Here is an 18,223-nt window from a genome sequence, read left to right on the forward strand (position 1 = left end):
CTTAATCTAACAGGATTGGCTTTTGGCTCTAATTTGAACTAAATTTTCAGTGTGACTTTCATGTGTTTTTAAGTTCATGTGGCTTATTTGCAAGATATATACTGCAGTTCTTCTTTGAAGTCTTGCTTGCAGAAATCTAGGTAGTCCTCTCCTCGTACTTTTCTAGGCATAATAAGCTTTGTAGAACCAGTCAAAGGATGATTATGATTAGAAAGGAAAAATAAATTGACTTTGTAAATGCTCTGGAATGAAATTAGATAAACCTGTTAAACATTATGACCTAAGGCCAGTAAAATTTCCATCAATTTTAAGATGTCCTACATTCAAGAGAAAGGAGTGTCTTGAATGTGCTTTATGTTCCTCAAAGATAATTTACCTTATGGTGCTGTACCATGGAAGAAAGACTTGTTCAAAGAAAAAGTGACACATTTGCTGCAAAACTTCACACATTAACTTAAAAAGGTTCCAAGAAAAGACTACTTTCAAAAGAATAATTTACATTACTGAAGAGCTGATTTCGAGTCTACCACATTTGGAGGTGGTATCAGCAGCATGGAAAAGCTTCATTTAATTTGTTCTGAAGTTTACGAAATTTTGTACTGAGCATCATCAGAAAGTGCTTTTCATTTCGAGTGTATGAAAATTTGGCATGTTTAGAAATAATACTACTGTTGCTAATTTTATATTGGAGAACCCATTGACGTCTGTTCTTTGTTTCCGCGATAGGGTACCATCAGTGTATGTCATTACTGCTATCGTTTCTAATCCTATCTGTTCAGATGGTGTCAGTGTCATCATGGCTGGCTGTCACACAGCAGGAGTGTCACCAGTCCAAACAAGATTTATCTTTCACTTACACTGGAGAATTTGCCCAGCTAATCTACTGCATTGAGTGTTCCTAAACGTAACATTTCCTGAAGAGTGCTTTCAAGCACATTTTCTAAGGTTTATGTTGTCAAACGGTGAAGATTTTAAAGATCACTTCTACTTAAATTTGAAAATACCATTACTATTGAACAATTGACAACATAGAGCAAAGTAGTAGGTTTTAATAAGTTGTTTTATTCTCAACTCCATTGGTAGCGTGAATTTTCTTACAAGAATGTTAAATAGCATTCTCTCAGGAAAACAAGCAAAGTTAATAAAACAAAGCTAGGATGAGGTATGATTTCACTGCAGTACGTTATTTTACTGGGTTGTTGTTAAATGCTTTCTTTAGAGCAGATAATGTATTGCAACATGTTGTTAGGGAAAGGCAAACCTTAATTTCTCTTACTTTGTAAAATAAATTACCATTTCAGATAGGTTTTAGCTTCTACAACTGCAACTTGTGCCGAGTGTAGAAAGCTGCCTTAAAGAAACAATTCTCAGGTAAAGGTGGTGGTCATTTGCAGAAGCAACTTTTCAAAACTGGTGATTATCATATTCCCTCAGGCTTCGTCCTACACAGATACCACACAAATGGCAGTGAACTGTTTATCACAGCAGGGATCCAGTTAAGAAAGGTTGATGACTATTCACCTTGTGTAACCAACCTACAGCGTAATGATGTCATTACATAAAAAGCTTGCTTTAGAGTTGTTGGCCTGTCATTCCTCTTCTCTTTCCCTTACCGGTGTCTGGTGCTCTAAGCATTCTCAGTTTTTGTAGCAACTTATTGAGGATACTAATAAATCTTTTTCTCATAACTGCAAATATTTGGATGGCAAATAGTTTCTCATATTTGTATACTTAATTATGCTTTTCTGTTGGACTTTATATTTTTAAGAATGATTCTGTCTTCTTTAGTTGTGATTAAGAATTGAAAGAAAAATTAATAGCATGTGTTGTTTAATTATCTGTTTTTGATTTGTTTGTTCCACAGTTGTGCTATTAACACTCATTAGTATTTTAGTATTGCTTTACAGAAATTCAGCATAGCTTTTATTTTTAAACATTTGAATCAGTATGTGAAGTGCAGCCTTATGAAGATGTTTGTTTTCAATGTGATTGTAGATGTTTTTCAGACTCTAATGAAGATTGAGCACATGCTGCTGTTTACCTTCAGTGTGACAGGCAGTAAGGTTCTCATGTTTACATACTTGTTCACATAAAGCTTGTGAGAGTTGAGTAACTGGAAGACCTCTCTTCTGTTCCAGGTTTAGTCATATGTGCCTAACTAGGTTTAAGAAGTTGTCTTGAGAAGGTGTGGGGGAGAATGATGAAAAAATGTGCTGGCAGTATGAAAGCCTTAGGTTTCCTAAAGAAATCAGACCACATAGGACTGATGAGGGCAAGAAGGGCAGTAGTTGAAGCGTGGATGTTGTGTTTCTTGGAGATGAGAAAACGCTTTGCGTGCGGTAGCATTCTTGTAGTGTAAATACTAATCCTACCTTTGTGCTTAGCAAACACTGTGAAGTCAGTGTCACCTGTTGATAGGTTCATGCACTTTGGCCTCTGAGCACATTGTTTTGGTGGTTGGATGCAATTAAACAATGTGACTTCCCTCATGCATCTTGACAACTTTGAAAGGTGACTAAGCTAAACTTGGTGAATAAGTTGTCCAGAATAAGCATGTTGAAATTGAAATGGAACATGAAATGGCTAGAAGAAAATGCTTTGTGAAATTCAGTTGAAGTTGTGTTTTCTGTATTCTCTGGTAAGGTTAATAAATGGACCCGCTTCTGTCTAATGTAGAGTCATGAGTATCTAGATAGTGGTAATAAAAAAATATGAACTGAAAGACCCTCTTTGAGACAAGAGCTGCTACCAAGTCTAAAGAAATGAACATGGTGAGAATTTTAGTATTTGTAAGAGATCTCCTGAGTGCCTTTTTCACTGAAGTGTACAGCACTTGTTTTGTTTTGCAAATGACAGATCTTGTATCTTTTCTCCTTAACAATGTATTGGTTCCTTTAGTTGACACTGGAAAATGTAGTTGTTGAATGTCACACTTTCTACTATTTAACTGTGCCACTTAAATCCTTCAAATTCTTGAGGACCATTTGGAAATACTACTGGGAATATTTTCTGAAAAATCTTAGTTGTAGAATAAACGAAAGATGGATTGTATTATTATAGTAACTCTATCTTAAGAAATTCCTCTTTACTTAGGGAGTTGATGCATCATTTTAATTTAGAATTTTAGTTAGATCTGTTTGAATGTGTTGTCTGAAGTAAATTTTCTGAATCTTCTCACTTAAAAATGACTGCTTAAAAACTTTCTGAAAGATCCTTTTCTCTTGATGCTCATATGATACTTCAACTCTTTTCATACTTGAGAAATTAAATTTGTCTTTTTCTCTAAGAATTACTATATCACTTGCAAAAAAAAGAAAACAAGAAGTCTATGGGCTGTGCTGGAGAAATGATTCTTCAGGAGGGAGTCCCAAAGCTAAAGCTGTCGCAGTTGTTATCATATAGACTTGATTTTATGGTAGCCTCAAAGTTTTGATGTGATGATTCTTCATCTTACTTCTTGGTCTTGTAGTTAGTGAATGCATGTTTGAACAACAGATGACTGAAAAGAAGGTGGGTTATGCTCAGATGGGCTACTGTTTTGTGTTTGACAGGGATTAGACTTGTACTGCACACTGCTTGACAAATACTTCTCCTTAGAAATGGCAAGTTGTAGCATCTTGCAAAGATTTAATTAAAAATGAGGTTATGTTTACTCAGCGCATGTTGGAGTTAATTATAGATATACTAAAATGAAAAGCTTCATGTTTTGCCAAGTCAAGAGCAAAAGCTTAAGTAATTATACAAAGAATAGGGTATGGTTTATGATCCCAGCACATCTTTAGGCAAAATTCCCATGAAGATGGAAATATATATGTGTATATATAGCAGCAGTTGTCTTTATATGGGCTAGACCAAGTTTCCCTTTGTGTTTGTTGTCAGAAGCAATTCTTAAATGCTATGAGTTGAGTGCATTGATCAGGCGAAACAAATAGATTATGTACAACTTGCTGTTCTTCTACTGTATTTTATGTGATGCTGTTTCTTTGATATGTGAAGCAAAAGTACAGGTGACTAGGGTGTGTGAGCAGTGGTGGCAGCAGGGAGGTTTGGATCTCTGCAGGTTTACCAAATACTACCCTTTCTTCCCCATGGAAGGAGACGGGTGGTTTCCATTTCTAATTGACATTTCTGTGTTCTCTTGGGACCACTGCATGCTGCATTCACTTGTTGCCATTTTGCTTCGTTTAGTTTGAATGTAAAGGACAATTTAGTCATATGCCTTTATCTTTGCAGTTTGCACTTCTGAAATACAATTTAGGGGAGCTTAGTGGCATGCATACTCTTCATTTCACTTCTGTTCCAGTCCTTGTTCTTTTCAAGGCAAATTGTTTTAGAAATAGTCAGTTTAAGCCTCATTATAATAGATTTGTAGACTTAAAAAAAAAAAAAAATACTTCAAAGCATTTGAGAGAGATTCTGTGAAGCTGATAAGGGAGCGTTATCATCTTTTACAGACAGAAAGAAGTGTTTTAACAGAAGTGATTTGCTCCAGGCCACAGCAGGAGTCAGTGTTAACCAGAAATAGAACTTGGGTGTTCCCATTCCATTTGTTGAGACCACACCTTTATGAGGTTAGTTGTATTTAATGTTGGGGAGGACTGAGTTTTCCTACCTGTTATTAGGAAATGAATAATTATCTCTCCATAATTAATAATCTCTACGTTAATAAGAAATTAATAGCGGTAAGATCAGTGAGGTTTTTATAACTGAAGCAGCTTGTGTTTCTGGAAGGCTGGAGGAGTTCATGAAGCAGAACTTCAAAACATAACTTCAGTGCAGTATCATTTTCTCTTTCATAGGTAACTTCAGTTTTAATGATGAGGAGGATTAAGTCAAACTATAATTAATTACCACTCTGCCTATTTATAAAATAACCTTAGGAATGTTAATTGATAAATGCAAAGCAAAACAGACTTAGCAATATACTTTGCTAATTGGAGGCAGGGGAAGCTTTGAGATGTGAAAACTGTGTATTCATTTTTCTTTTTTTAAGTCAATATAAAATACAATAACTGTATTTACTATTCATGCCAGTATTTCACTGGTAAAGACTTCCTGAATACTCAACTTAGTAATTCTGAATAGAGCTCAATATAAGGTATTTCAGTAAATCTTAATTAAGAAGTTATGTGTACATGCCTTTCCCTACCTCTCTTTTCGCAGTAGATTTCCACTGATCAGGGCTGCAGCATGCCAGCAGTTCTATTCTTTTTCTGGATCTTGGCATTAAAAAACATAGTCTAACTTAATTTTTAAATGTGTTTTTCATATTTTTATTTGGAAACCTCAGGGTGGGGGCTGCTGGGCGGTGAGTGTGGAGGAAAAAATACATTTATATTTTGTGGGTCTTTTCCTGCTATCTATCCCTTCTGCTTTAATTACGGTCTGATTAAGCTAGGTTATATTGATACTAATGTTCAAATTTTTTTCATGATTGTGTCTTTAAAAGCTGAGGCACAAACTGATGCAGACTCTGTTCTTTTTTCAGAGTTGGCGTAACCTTAGTCCACTCTGCTTTCCTAATTTAGTAACATGTATGCACGATGGGACAGGTTTGGTACGCCAGGCACCAGTCCAGGAGTGTGGTGTTTTTAAGTAAATGGACTTGTGGGGATTTGAGGAAAACATAGATTAGGTTACATGAGCTTTGCACTCTGCAAGTCTGTGACTATTTAAAGGAGCATGAACTCTTAAATACAAATTTCTCGATTCTTGTCATAAAAAAATTGTTTTTCCCGAAGAACATAAATGTCTTTTAAATTTAAAATGAAACAAGATTGTTTTCGTAGCATGTACAGTTTTATACAGTAAACTGAGTCCTGCAATGAATTATTAAACAGAGCATATATTTTACCAGTCAGCTTACTAACTGAAATTAATACTAGCTCTTAGGTTCAACAACAAAAAAAATTGTTCTTCACCCAAGTCAGTGTGAAACTTAGCAACTCTTGCCTGTTACTGTTTTTTTTTTTAACATCAGAATTAGTAAGGCTTTAGTAATTATGCTGTATTAGAAGCACAACTGTAATATCTTACAGTAGCTTTAAGACATTCTTTGGCTTTCTAGCAGGAAAACATTTAAAAATGTTTTGATTTTGTGCAAGCTACTATACAGTTCTGTCCTGGCAGCCTGTAGGAATGGCATTTTTTCTGTACGAAAAAATTCCCCTAGGAAATTACAGAAAAGGATTATCTCAGAAGAATTGAACAAAATGGCCTTGTGGATGGTTACTGTTATTGGGCTTCACGACCTAAACAGAGGTGACCAAAGCACAGGGTAGCGTATTGTACAAGTGCTGTTCCTTAACAGATTAGCTTTCATGCATGTCCAAACACAGTGGTGCCTATTTAATTAAAGGATGTTGGTGGTGTGAGATTTTATAACAGAGTCTGCATTGCTCAAATATTTGGTTTGGTTTAAATCCTCAGGAGGACTGCTAGTACCTCTGAGTGCTTTAAATTTATGGAGAGGGAAGTGAAGACAGAATAAAAAAAAATTCTATTAAATTCCTGGAAATTTTTACCAACTGGAGCTTTTCTATATACCCTAACCTGGATAATGTGTCAGAATGAGTCATCTCTGTATACCAACCTGTTCACTATTCTCTATTTGTCTGCTTGCCCCTTCTTACAGTTACTTTTTTCCATAATTCTGTGTCACTTCTCCTCATTGAGAATCTTTTGAAAGCCTCTTTGTTAGTATCGTATAACATTTTTTAGTACACCATGGAAGGTTTATGTCACTGGCTGCTGGTAGCAAGAGCAGTAGTAAAAACATATGGTCAGAAAAATTCTAGAACTATGTTTTCAGTTTTAAGTATTCCATTGTAAGTTTTTTGTTCCACCTCTTCTTCCAGATAGGCTTCTATTGCGTGTACTGGAACTGAAGTATTTCCTGTAACTGCAGCAGAAATGACGTTAGGAACCAAAAAATAAAATAAAAAATGTTTCAACAATGGCCTGTGGTATTCCTCATAGCAATGTTGCACAGTAGGTTGTCAAAAATGCATGTGTTAAGTGTATATGTGTTGTAATTCATTAATCAGGAAACTAATAGGAAACAGAAGAAGCCATAATTGTAACATTTAAATTGTGTTTTGAAATATTGCTTAGCATATTAGGCTTATTGGGCTAGCAAATTTAACTTAAAATTTGCTATTGTAATTTAGCTCAGTGTCTGCAAAAAGCATTTGGAAACTAAGGTATTTTAATCGGTGTGTTGTTTTTAGTTTGAAAAAAAAAAAAAAAGTGATATGGCTCAGTGCATCTCATGTCCAAATGCCTGCAGTTTTATGAAACGTGGTTCTTAAAACAACCGTGATCATTACGTATCTGGAAAAGGGATCAGGGACAAACTGAAATTGCTGTCATGGCTTCGTGTCAGTAGCTTGGAGTCTCAAGTCCTTGTAGGATAAAACTGTAGAGACCAGGAACCTAGCAAGTGTTTGGGCTTTCTAACACTAATTTTACAATATTTATCAAAGTGTCTAACTTGTTGCTGATTCTGACTTCTTTTTGTTGCCTATTTTAGCAAGGTGATGATGAGTTGGGTTTGATCACACCTTTTTCTTAGGTCCCTTCTTTGTTTTTGATGATCCTTTAATTTGGAATCTCTCTGCCTGGTTGAGTTTTGACTGTATTTAAGGTATGAACAGTGTTCTTATGTAATTACTGAGCTCATAGAGGGATCCAAGAGTGTCTGAGAGTAGGGTTCAGTACCTCAGCATTTCAGACAATGTTCATTTCATTTAAATTCTTCATATGATCTGAGCAGAGGGTGATTTGACCTGTAAAGATTCCCATCTTTGATAATTCTTATTGGTCACAGAGTCTTAGTGAAAGTTGTGGTCTCATCACATCGCTGGAAAGAGACATCTCTCAAAATGACACCACTTGAATTTTAATTGTTAAAGTAGTTTTTCATTATATCCATGGTAGAACAAATGTGTTTTTTAGAAGGCAAGAATATCTCAGTGCAAGACTGCCTGCGACTTGATGTTGCCCATTACCTTCAATTTTGGTCTCCAATGAGCAGCAAAATCCTGTGTTTGTGTATGTGGGTATGTGTATACAAGCTGCGTGTACATATTCATGATTTCAGTGTTTTGAAACGAGCTAGTTCAGACCGAGAAAGGTCCATCTGTTGCCATTTACTCTTCTCTATTCTGTGAGATCATTGTGGAACATACCATGTATCAGACTTGCAGAATCTGGCCCCGCCAGTTCCATGCCTCCTACTGCCAAAATGTGCCTTTCCTTTTTTTGAAAAGAAGTTTGTAGGAAACTTGGGGAGGTGTAGGTGAAATCAGGACAGAGGAGAGAAAAGCCAATCTAATTATTACCAGTGATACTCTTGAGCCTGTTGTGTTTCTGGCTTTGTAGTACTCCACTTGAGAAAATCAAAATCTTTGCAGGAACACGTATGTTTTCTGAGCCCTGGGCCATGGGCTTTCCCTGGTAGCTGTCCCCCTTAAGGGGTTTTAGGTAGGAGATGAAGGAATTGTGCCAAGATGAATGAGTTTGAATGCTTGAATGCTGCTTCTTATGTTGAGGTACTTGGACGATATGTGCATTCTGGAGAGGCTGTGAGCAGATTGTACTGGATTCTCTATTGTTATGAGATTTGATTCTCCCTCTTGAATCCTGGCTCATGCTTCTGTTGAGCAGCCGTTGATTTCTCAAGTCACTGTAAGCATTGTTTTGCCAGGGGTTTTCCTCCTGTCAGTGGGGGGTGGACTGGGGATTTGAAGATGTGGAGAGTGCTTTAAGTAGCTGTTGCAAGCCTTGATTTGAAGCTTAAAACTTTACAGAGATATCAGAGGTCTTATAACTGTAGAGGTACTGTAGATATGTTACACGTTTTAAAGCCTTTTTATTAAAAAAAGCCTGAAGTAAAAATTTCATTTCATTAAGAAAAATCACATTTTTCTAGTAAACTCGGATTTCTCAGTAAATTGTTGAAATACAGATTAAAAATGTCACTCTGTCACACGTGTACGTAACCTCCAAACTTTGCTTGAAGTCTGCCAGTCACATATCATATGTAAAATACTAAATGACAAGGAATTTAAAATATTGATTTTAATACAAAGGTGAAGTGTCCAGGTGATACTGAAATCAGTAGTGAGGCAATAAGGAAATGCTCCTACCACATGCAAATAGTTCATACAGTGCTGTACTAAGTAGTCTTTCCAACATCTTGCAGAAGAAACGATAACCCTGAATTTCTAAATGAGATCAGAGCCGTGATGGAATTAATCTACCCAACTCCACTCTCCACTCCTACCATCACTGAGCTGCCACTTCAGAACAGAGGGCTTCTGAAAAGTCCCTTGTCCTTTGAGTATGCTTCCAATGACATGCTGAGCCAGAGGCTACAAGACAAAAGTGGGAAGTTCATACAGCAATATATAACTTTAAAGAACATTAAGTTGTCATTGCTGCTTTGATCAGTGATAGAGTATACTTTGATAAAACTCAGATCTAAGGGCTTCAGGCTGTACCATCAAAACAATGCATTCTGTTCCTTTTAGTTTTGAAAATGTGTTTCTACAGTCTTTTTAAGAAGGAGAATGTGTTTGTGAGAACTGATTAAACCTGGCACACAGACCTAGATAATGAAGGTCAAATAGAATTATTTGTTGTGGGTTTTCTGTGTGTGTTTTGATTGTTTGAAAGCTTGGATTCAAAGTTTATGGGGAGAACTCATTATGGAAGTTACATGCAGCAGGAAGAAATAACTTTGAAAATAATCAAGGTTGTATTTGAATTCAGTAATCATTGGATTTGCGGTGGTGGTGTCGTGTGAAGTTATTGGCTGTGTAGCAGCGGAGATGGAGAAGTGGAGGTTCTTCGGTTGTTCTTGGTCAGTTTTATTTCAGTGGAGTTGAACCCAAGACGCAGAAAAGCAGGTTACCAGGAATTTAATTTGCAGTTATGTAATTCAGCATTGCAGTTTTGCACTGGCTGTTTGAAGATACTGTTTATATCAGTGTTTGAAAGCCATTAAAAATGATCATAACTAATAGTTCCTTTAAGTTCCTGTTTTACCAGCGTGGACCCTAAAGCTCTACACATTGCTGACAGCTCTGGCAAATTTTCTCCTATCTTCAGATTCTTGGCAGCAGCTCAGAGAGCCTTCATAGCTGAGGTGGCACGGTACTTTGTTGCCCAGCTGGCTGCTTTCCTGCGCAACTGTCTTCAGTACTGTTGAACATGAACGTAGACATCATTGGGTTTATTATGATAGGATGCTTTGATCTATGTGAAGATAATGTGTTTTTTGAGTTTTCATGCTTTAAAAAAAAACACAAAGAAATTGTTAGGATTTTTCAACTTCTTTCTTACGTAAGAAAAGAACTATGTTATAATAAAATGTGTAAGTTAGTGTAACATTTTTCATGTTGTCACTCCCTTCTCTTTGAAACTTTTTCTTTCAACCTGCTGAATCTCCTGTAAGAGCACAGCAAATCCTCTTCTGTGGAATTCGATACAAGGGCTTTTCCATGTTAGGCCTGGCAACAGTCGTGTTCAGAGCAACATACCTCGGGGCTGTCATGAGGTGGATTCTCCTTCTTGTGCAATGCATGTGTTGGCCTCTCCTTGTGAGAGGAAGAATATGGGACTTACAGTAGCTATGTTCCTTTTGATTGTCTATTGTTGCAAAAATAGCTTATTAGAGAGAGTCAACGTATTCTAAGAAATCAGTGTGAAGTTGAGTAGTCGTGTAGTGCTGAATACCAGACTATCTCTGTAAGTAAAGGAGTTTCAGAGGAAGTGAGTTCGTAACTCATCTGCAAGCATTAAATTCTTCTGCTGATGATTCTGATAGTAAAGATCTGACTTTGTCAATTGCCTGGTTAAAGACATGTGATGTATGTGAAGCTCATATCTGAAACTTCATAACAGATGCTCTTAAAAAATACTTCTAAAAAACTTCCTTTTAGATATGTTACCCAAAGGCAAAGCTGAACTTAGAGGGGATTTTAAGGTGCTCAGGGCCTGTCTCATAAACATTTCCAATGGCTGTTCATATGGCTGAGAACAGATGTGTATGGACAAGGCTGAGACTAAAACTCCCAAGATTTTAAGAGCTGGATGTATGCTGAGAAGGACGTGTTTCATATACGAATGGTGTATTTCTGTAATAAGAAAACTAATACAGACAATATGTTCAATAGCACTAGTCAGGTTTTCAGAAAACCTCAGCTTTGAACAGATACTAAACCGTGGGTCTTTTTTCTGTGAAATTCTTCATCACTTTGTGTGAAAAAAGGATTTGTAATGTTAACTGCTTAGCAAATTCCAGGTTTGCATTAGAAATGGCAGTGTCCTCCACTGCTGAAGAGCTCTGTGTTTTGTTGTGCTGACTTCAGTACAGGAGGGTCCTAAGCAAAGACCAAGTAAACCAGGCAAGCTGAAACAGCTTTTCAGCAGGGCTATGCCAGTGCTTACTGTCTTTACCAACATGATCCATAAATAAATTCATGGTGGAGAAATTGCACTTAATTGTATCATTCACCACCATAAGATGATGGGTAGAAGTTAAGTAGCGTGCGTCTGCTGTGACAGACATAGGGCTGCAGTCTTGCTCATAGAATTCAGTAGTTGTTAGTTCACAGATCCTATTCAGCTATTCAGTTAAGAGGTAATTTTCAGTAAACTGAACTTTTAAAATCATTTGCTACTCATACTTTGTGTAAAACCTCTTGGTTATTTGAAAAAATTGATTTGTTGTAGGGAATCAACATTTGCAACTGAAGAAAATAGCTCTTGTCTCTAGTTTTGTTGGATGCTGAAAGCAAACTATTTTTTTCCCCTTAAATTCTTAAGTCTTTACAAAGTAAAGCTGTCTATGAATGAACTTCTGTCTCTTCGGTTCCCTTTTTCTTTTTTTTTGCTTGCCCTAAGCTCTCTAAGTTGCATACAATGATTAGCTATATTAACGGGTAGTTGATTTTATGTGTGCATTAAGCAAATGTAATTCACTAGTAGGGCATGAATGCTCAGGGAAGCTTGGCGAATAAAATCATTCAGTCTTTGAAAGTGAACTAACAAATTGTTAGTGCTGTGCAATAGAAGAATTTTAGTGTATAGATATTGCATGTGGCCTGTAAGATTAAAATGGATATTATTTTACATCTGTCATTGTGAGAAATTTAAATCAAAACTACTTACTACTGATACCTTTGTTTTTACTCAGCTGGTCTATTAAATAAATGAAGGCAAAATAAAATGCATCATTTACTGACAGTAAATGTAAATGGTAAAAGCCTATAAGGAGAGTGTGTGGAACCAGAGGTATTACATGAGATTAACTTTCCTGTGGTTCATGTCACACACGCAGAGTTTGATACCTGTATTTCGGTTACCTTAATTTTATTGCTGTGGTATTTGAAATAAAGGGCCATGTTTAACTTAGCATTGTCCAAATCTGCATTAAATTGTCATTCATTATTGAAAGCTTTGATGCAGAACAACAGAAAGTATACACAGGTTGGTAATTATTTAATGTTTGAGAGCTTTATGGACTAGGACTACTTGTTTATCTAAGAGAATGAAATTCGGCATGGCCAAGTGTGGGATTATTTGGACTATAATTGCGAGCCTTGTCTATTTCATACTGGTCCGAAATACTAAGCAGTGGTGTTGTCCACTGATTGAGGTAAGGCTTGCAGTTTCTCTCAGCATTTTGAAAATGGGGGTATGGCTGCAGTTGTTTTGGTTGAACTCTGATGTTGTCTTCTTTGGTAACAATCTTGGTTAGAAATTGCTAGTAGTTACTCAGTACCATTTTTCAGATGTTGCCTCATCATTAGAGCAGCCTACTGAGTGTCCTTGAAGATGCAGATGTGGGCACAAAGGAGCTGGGAAAGTCAGGAGGAGCTGGAGAACCTCCTGTTACTGCTCCTGGGAAGGGGCACCAGGATCTGCAGCTTTCATTTAAGTTTCACCTATATTGTAATAGGAGTATTTCTTCTGAATGTTCAGCCAGTCACTCCCCTGTAATTACTGTTGCAATTTGTAGACTGCTGGCCTGTTGAAGTTCGTGCCCTGAAGTGGACTGGAAGAACTTCTGTTTCCATAGGACTTCAGTGAAGGCAATCCCATTCATTAGCATTCTTTTGAAAAACAGATGAGGTGACTCCACTGCTGTAGATGTGGTTCCAAGCTAAAGAACTTCCTTTGATTCTTTTCGTTTCCCTTCTGCCAATCAAATTTGTAGTTGTGTTTTTTTTCTGTTACTGAGACAGTTGACATTCAGGAAAGATGCTTCTTAGATATCTGCCATGAGTGGGCATAATTTGGCTTTACACAGTGTAGTAGTTTTCCACTGAAAGATGAAAATCTAACCTGGTCTTATAGCTTTTGTTACGTATTTAGTTATTTCTTGGAGAAGCATGGTGAAAAATCACAACCCTAAGAAACAAAGATGTGCCTTTTTCCAGGTGGTTGAAAACAGCTGATAGCAACAGTCAAAGCAGATAGGTCTTTGCTTGCATTAATTGCAATTAATTAATTTCCTTGCATTACATGCTAAAGTAGTAATGGCTTAGGAGCGCCTAAGTACTGAGCTACGTTTGTCAGAGAGACCAGTCTGCTGTCTTCATTTTTTTCCTCTGGAGAAGAAAGGAAAAAGCTGTCCTGAAACTTAGAGCTGGGATTGGTGCTGTGTCTGTGGCTTCCTGAGCTATCCTTAATCACTTCCTCAGGAAGCTCATTTGTTTACCTTGTTTTCAAGCAATGATTGGTTTGTTGCACATAATCAAAGCCATCTCTTGCTGGTCAGCATCTCAGTTCAAAGCATTGGCTCTTTATTCTGTTCACAAAGGTTTTCCAAAAGGGGTTTTTTTTGCATTTCATGTATTGACATGAGTGCACCGTGACTTATAGGTGATGTGCAGCAGTAAAGATAGTAAGACAGAAATAAAGCAAGAGAAACATAAAAGATCTCATGCTTTATATCACATTTATGTTCGTACCACCCAGGAATACTTAAAAAGTAAACAGCTGTTGCTCAAAGGAAAGACAACAGCAAAAATACATCAATTCCTTAATGAGACTTTTTTTGTAAGGAACCAGCAGAATTTTGCATGTGGTATACTTGCTGAAGAACCATTCTATCTCTTCACGGTTTATGTTGGCTCCTCTATCCAAAATTTGGGACATCATTTAATAAAACTGTAGAAAGCTGTTAGCATAGTAATTCTGCATCTATTACATGTTTGTGGAACAACAGGACCTCGCTTTGGAGTAGTAAACTACTAGGCAGAGCACACTGGAACAAAATAAGTTGTTTTCTGAGGAAAGAAAGCAGGCCGATGGTTTCATGGCCTGCAGTTACCTTTGTGCATAAACAGCTGCTTCCCCCCCGACTCTCACTCTTTCTGTTATTTTGGCTGACTCCTTACTCATTGCCGTAACCTTTTTCCTCGCTTATTCCTCTTGTCCTATTGCCATCCTTTTTGGCTATTCTCACGTATGTTAATTTCTGGTGTATTTACGATCAGGTTTGTTCTAATGTTCTCATTTAGATGGTCAAATTATGGAATAAAGTAGAATTCCTCATGTGTTTGTGCAAGCGAAGTGCAAGCACTTCTGCAAGTTGAAGAATAACAGTTTAAAGAAGTAATATCTTATATAAGGGGATTTGGCAAGGCATCTGTCTTAAGCCTATGCATTTGCTCACATTATTTAACTGTGGTAGCTGCTTCTCTTGGCATCGCGCGGGTTCCTCACAGCGTGCCTCCTCCCATCGCTTATTGCTGGGGAAGATGTCTTTGGAGAATCGATCTGCCTGTGTGGGTGACTGCCAGCAGAGCTTCGCAGGGGCCTGCGTGGGCTTAGGTGTGGTGCCTGAGCATTGAGGTAAACATGAAAGTCAGCCTAGTGACTGCTGTAGATCTGTGCTCAGCCTGCTGCTTCAGTGCTGATGCTGAGGAGGGAGAGGGCATATGAAACTGGCAACTTAGTGCATTCTCAGTTTAAATTTAATTGTGGTAAGACGTGGGAAACCACTGACCTTTCTAAGAGTTTGCCTTAATGAGACCCTCACACCTGATGTCTGTTTTCAGCCACTTTGCTAAACTGAAGTTGCTGTTTTGCAAGATTGGACTTTAAGAACACCCCTCTTCCCACCTTTGCTTGTGAACAATGATACAAAGTAAATAAGGTTGGGTACTAAATTGGTGCGTGATATTTAGCAGTGACAGTTTGGATAAAAGATTGTATGTGGGTATGAGCAGTAGCAGCGTATGTTGCACTTATTTCGAGTTTTGTCTACTGCCAAAATGATTTTGAAAAGTGTCTATATTGTTAATGGCTGAGGTAGGGGAAACAGAATTGGGAACATCTTTGAGGTGTTACTTACATGAGTAGGTTCATTCAGAAAAACAGTTGTGCCACAAAAAAACTTGGACTCTGTTCTTGCCAGTCAGGAAATCTAAGTGAAGTGGAAGCAAGGTTTACTTAAATTTGACAGATTTGAGCTCAATCAGCTGGGATAGAAGCTTTTTTCATGTAATTTTTATGGGTGTGAACACATCCGGGGGCCTTGTTTAAAAACACATTATTCATGAAATAGTTTCTGCAGTATCACAACACATCTTCCAGTTCCATTGTCTGTTTCTCTTAAATTACAGAGCAAATATTAGCCTGCGTAAGAAAAAGAGGAATAAGTCATCTTCAGGTTTGTTAGTCATGAGAAACAGAACATTTTTCAAACTCTCACAATGTGATAAAAGCTCTGCATACAGCCGTGTCAAAATATAAATGTAATTCTTTTCGCCTCCCCCTTTCTCTGTCCTTAATCTCATTATTCCAATTTTCAGTTATGGTCAAACTTCCTTGTTTGATGATGGCACAGGTCTATCATAAGTGCCAATTAGTGCAAGTGGATTTATTTTTTATCATTTTTTATAGGCCATGAAATGTGAGCTGCTTAGTAGGACAGTAAATGTAATGTAATATGTGATAGGCTATTTAATTTGCTTTAACTGTTTTAAAAACTGTGAGTTCTCCTGAGACATCCTAGAGTGGGTCTAAAAGATCTTTTCCCTCAAGCTCTTGGTTATTAAAACTTGTATTTCCTGTGCGATAGAGTTCTTAAACTGATAATAGAAACACACTGAAATTTTACAGGCATGCGTGGATATTTATATATTTCTTTCAAATGGAACAGGTAATAAGCTTTGTGAGTATGAAAAACTTCAAACGTCTTTCACTTGTTGTATGATCTGATAGGAAAATGGATCTTGTATCGAGGTTCCTGGAAGTTGATGAACATTTCATACGTTGAGTGTGGTAGCCACGAGCACTTTGTTCCCTTCCTGAGGCAATCCACTGCTTTCTGTTTGGACTTCAGGATATAAAGGGACCATTGGGTGCATGAAGTCCAGTGCTTCACATGACAGCCAGTCCTCACAGCGCTTGATTCTGCAAAGATTAGTAAGAATCTATCCCCGTGGGTACCACAGGCTGGAGAGAAATGAACTGAATGGAAGATAGCAAAGACTGGCTGCAGCCGTGGGACAGCAACATGCGCTGGGTTTGCAGAGTGGGTGTCCGACAACGTTGTGCCAGATGGACATGTCTGTATGATAAAAGCAGGACCATCACTGCTAACAGTATGAAGGTGTATTAATGTACTTCTTTGTTCCTGATGATCTGGCTAGATCGAGGAATTGCATTAGTTATTTTCAGTGCTGACTTGTAACCCGTGAACCAGCATAACCAGTCCCTCTCTTCTGCCATTGTTTCAAGCCGATATTCTTCATTCCACTTCAGTCACTGAAGTCTAAATGTTCTTGCTTTTCTTTCTATACAGTAATTGGATTGTCTGTCATGCTAGCAATACTTGAAATGCTTGTGTCGTCACCAAAGCAAAACCTAACAATTATTTTTACCATGGCAGAAAATAGAAGTTCTAAACAAAGTATGCCCTCAAGGAATATTGCCACTGGTAATAATTTTCCATGCCAATTGTTTGCTGTGAGATATGACACCCAAGTGTTAACTGAGAAATTTCATCAGAGAAAGATAAGCCAGTATAACTTGATTTACATCTGGAATGATCGAGGTTGCATTTTCGTTCTTCTAGTCCCTGGTTATTCCTAGTTGCTCTTTCCCCTTAATGTAAGATAATACAGAGCACAAGTTACATTAACTTAACACAGGTACTATGTTTGTTCTCCAGTCCTAGGCTACTATCCAAGGAAATGTCTTATTCATGGAGAATCCCTGATCCTCAGCTTGCAGTTCTGATATGTTACTCATTTTTTTTTTCAGTGTTCTGCAATGGAAATTTTCTAAGTAGCTTCATTTCATTTTAGCAATGGATGTGGTAATTTTCAGTGCTTTGTCCTTGTTCCCATGAGGTATTCTGTCTGTGTCCTCACATGCAGCATTATTCTTACAGGGGAAAAAATGATGCAAAAAGCTAATTTAATATTTGGTTTGTCCTCCCAATTCCTACCCCTTATTGACACCAGTTCTCAGTTTCTTGCTCTCTTTCCTATTGAGAAACCTTTTGTTTGTTTTTAATTTTCTCTGTGAGTTCCCATATTCCTGGCCTCCTGGCAGTTTTAATTTAATTTCTACAGTCTGACCTCTAAGTGGCAGCTCTTTGCTGATTAGTCCCTTTTTCCATTCCTTGTAGGTTCTCTGCTTTCTCTTAGCATCCTGCTTTGAGGTGCATGCTCATGCAGGTAGGTCTGTAGTTCTTTCCTGTCCCCTTTTTATCTTTACTTGGATTGAAAGACTCAGACAGCGTTTGATTTCAATTAAATCTGTGCCTTCTGTTTGCTCGAATTCAATTGTGTATGTTTCATTTATCTTTGAGTGAAATGTTGTGTTATGGCCCATCAGACAAGAGGTAGGATTGCTCTTCAATTTTCAAGGAAGCTCTTAGTTATTTTTGAGTTCTTCAGCTGATGAGGACTGTACTGTCGAAAGGCTGAGGAGGTTTGAATTGCCTTTGGCAATGCTTGTGCTGCATAGGCTGGTTACTTACAGATGGGCTCTTCTCTGGATTAAATCATGGGAATTAGTTTTAAAAAATTGTATTTAAGCCACCTGAGCCAGGTTTTTTCCCTCTTGTTATATATGTTAATATAAATGCTGGGCCTTTGGATAGAAGTTCAATAATTTTTGCGAATTTTCTGAAAATCTTTGAAGGATTCACATATTTTTGGAGAATGTATACTGATATTTCTTTTCTCTCCTT

General features: G+C 37.4%; 1 protein-coding gene across 3 annotated transcripts in view; it reads left to right on the forward strand.

The window, feature by feature from the left end:
• Nucleotides 1–18,223, forward strand: part of LRRC28 (leucine rich repeat containing 28) — a 51,952-nt gene that overhangs the window by 10,982 nt on the left and 22,747 nt on the right. The gene's annotated exons all lie outside the window — the stretch shown is intronic.

This window comes from Numida meleagris, chromosome 9, assembly GCF_002078875.1.
Source record: "Numida meleagris isolate 19003 breed g44 Domestic line chromosome 9, NumMel1.0, whole genome shotgun sequence".
Taxonomy (NCBI): domain Eukaryota; kingdom Metazoa; phylum Chordata; class Aves; order Galliformes; family Numididae; genus Numida; species Numida meleagris.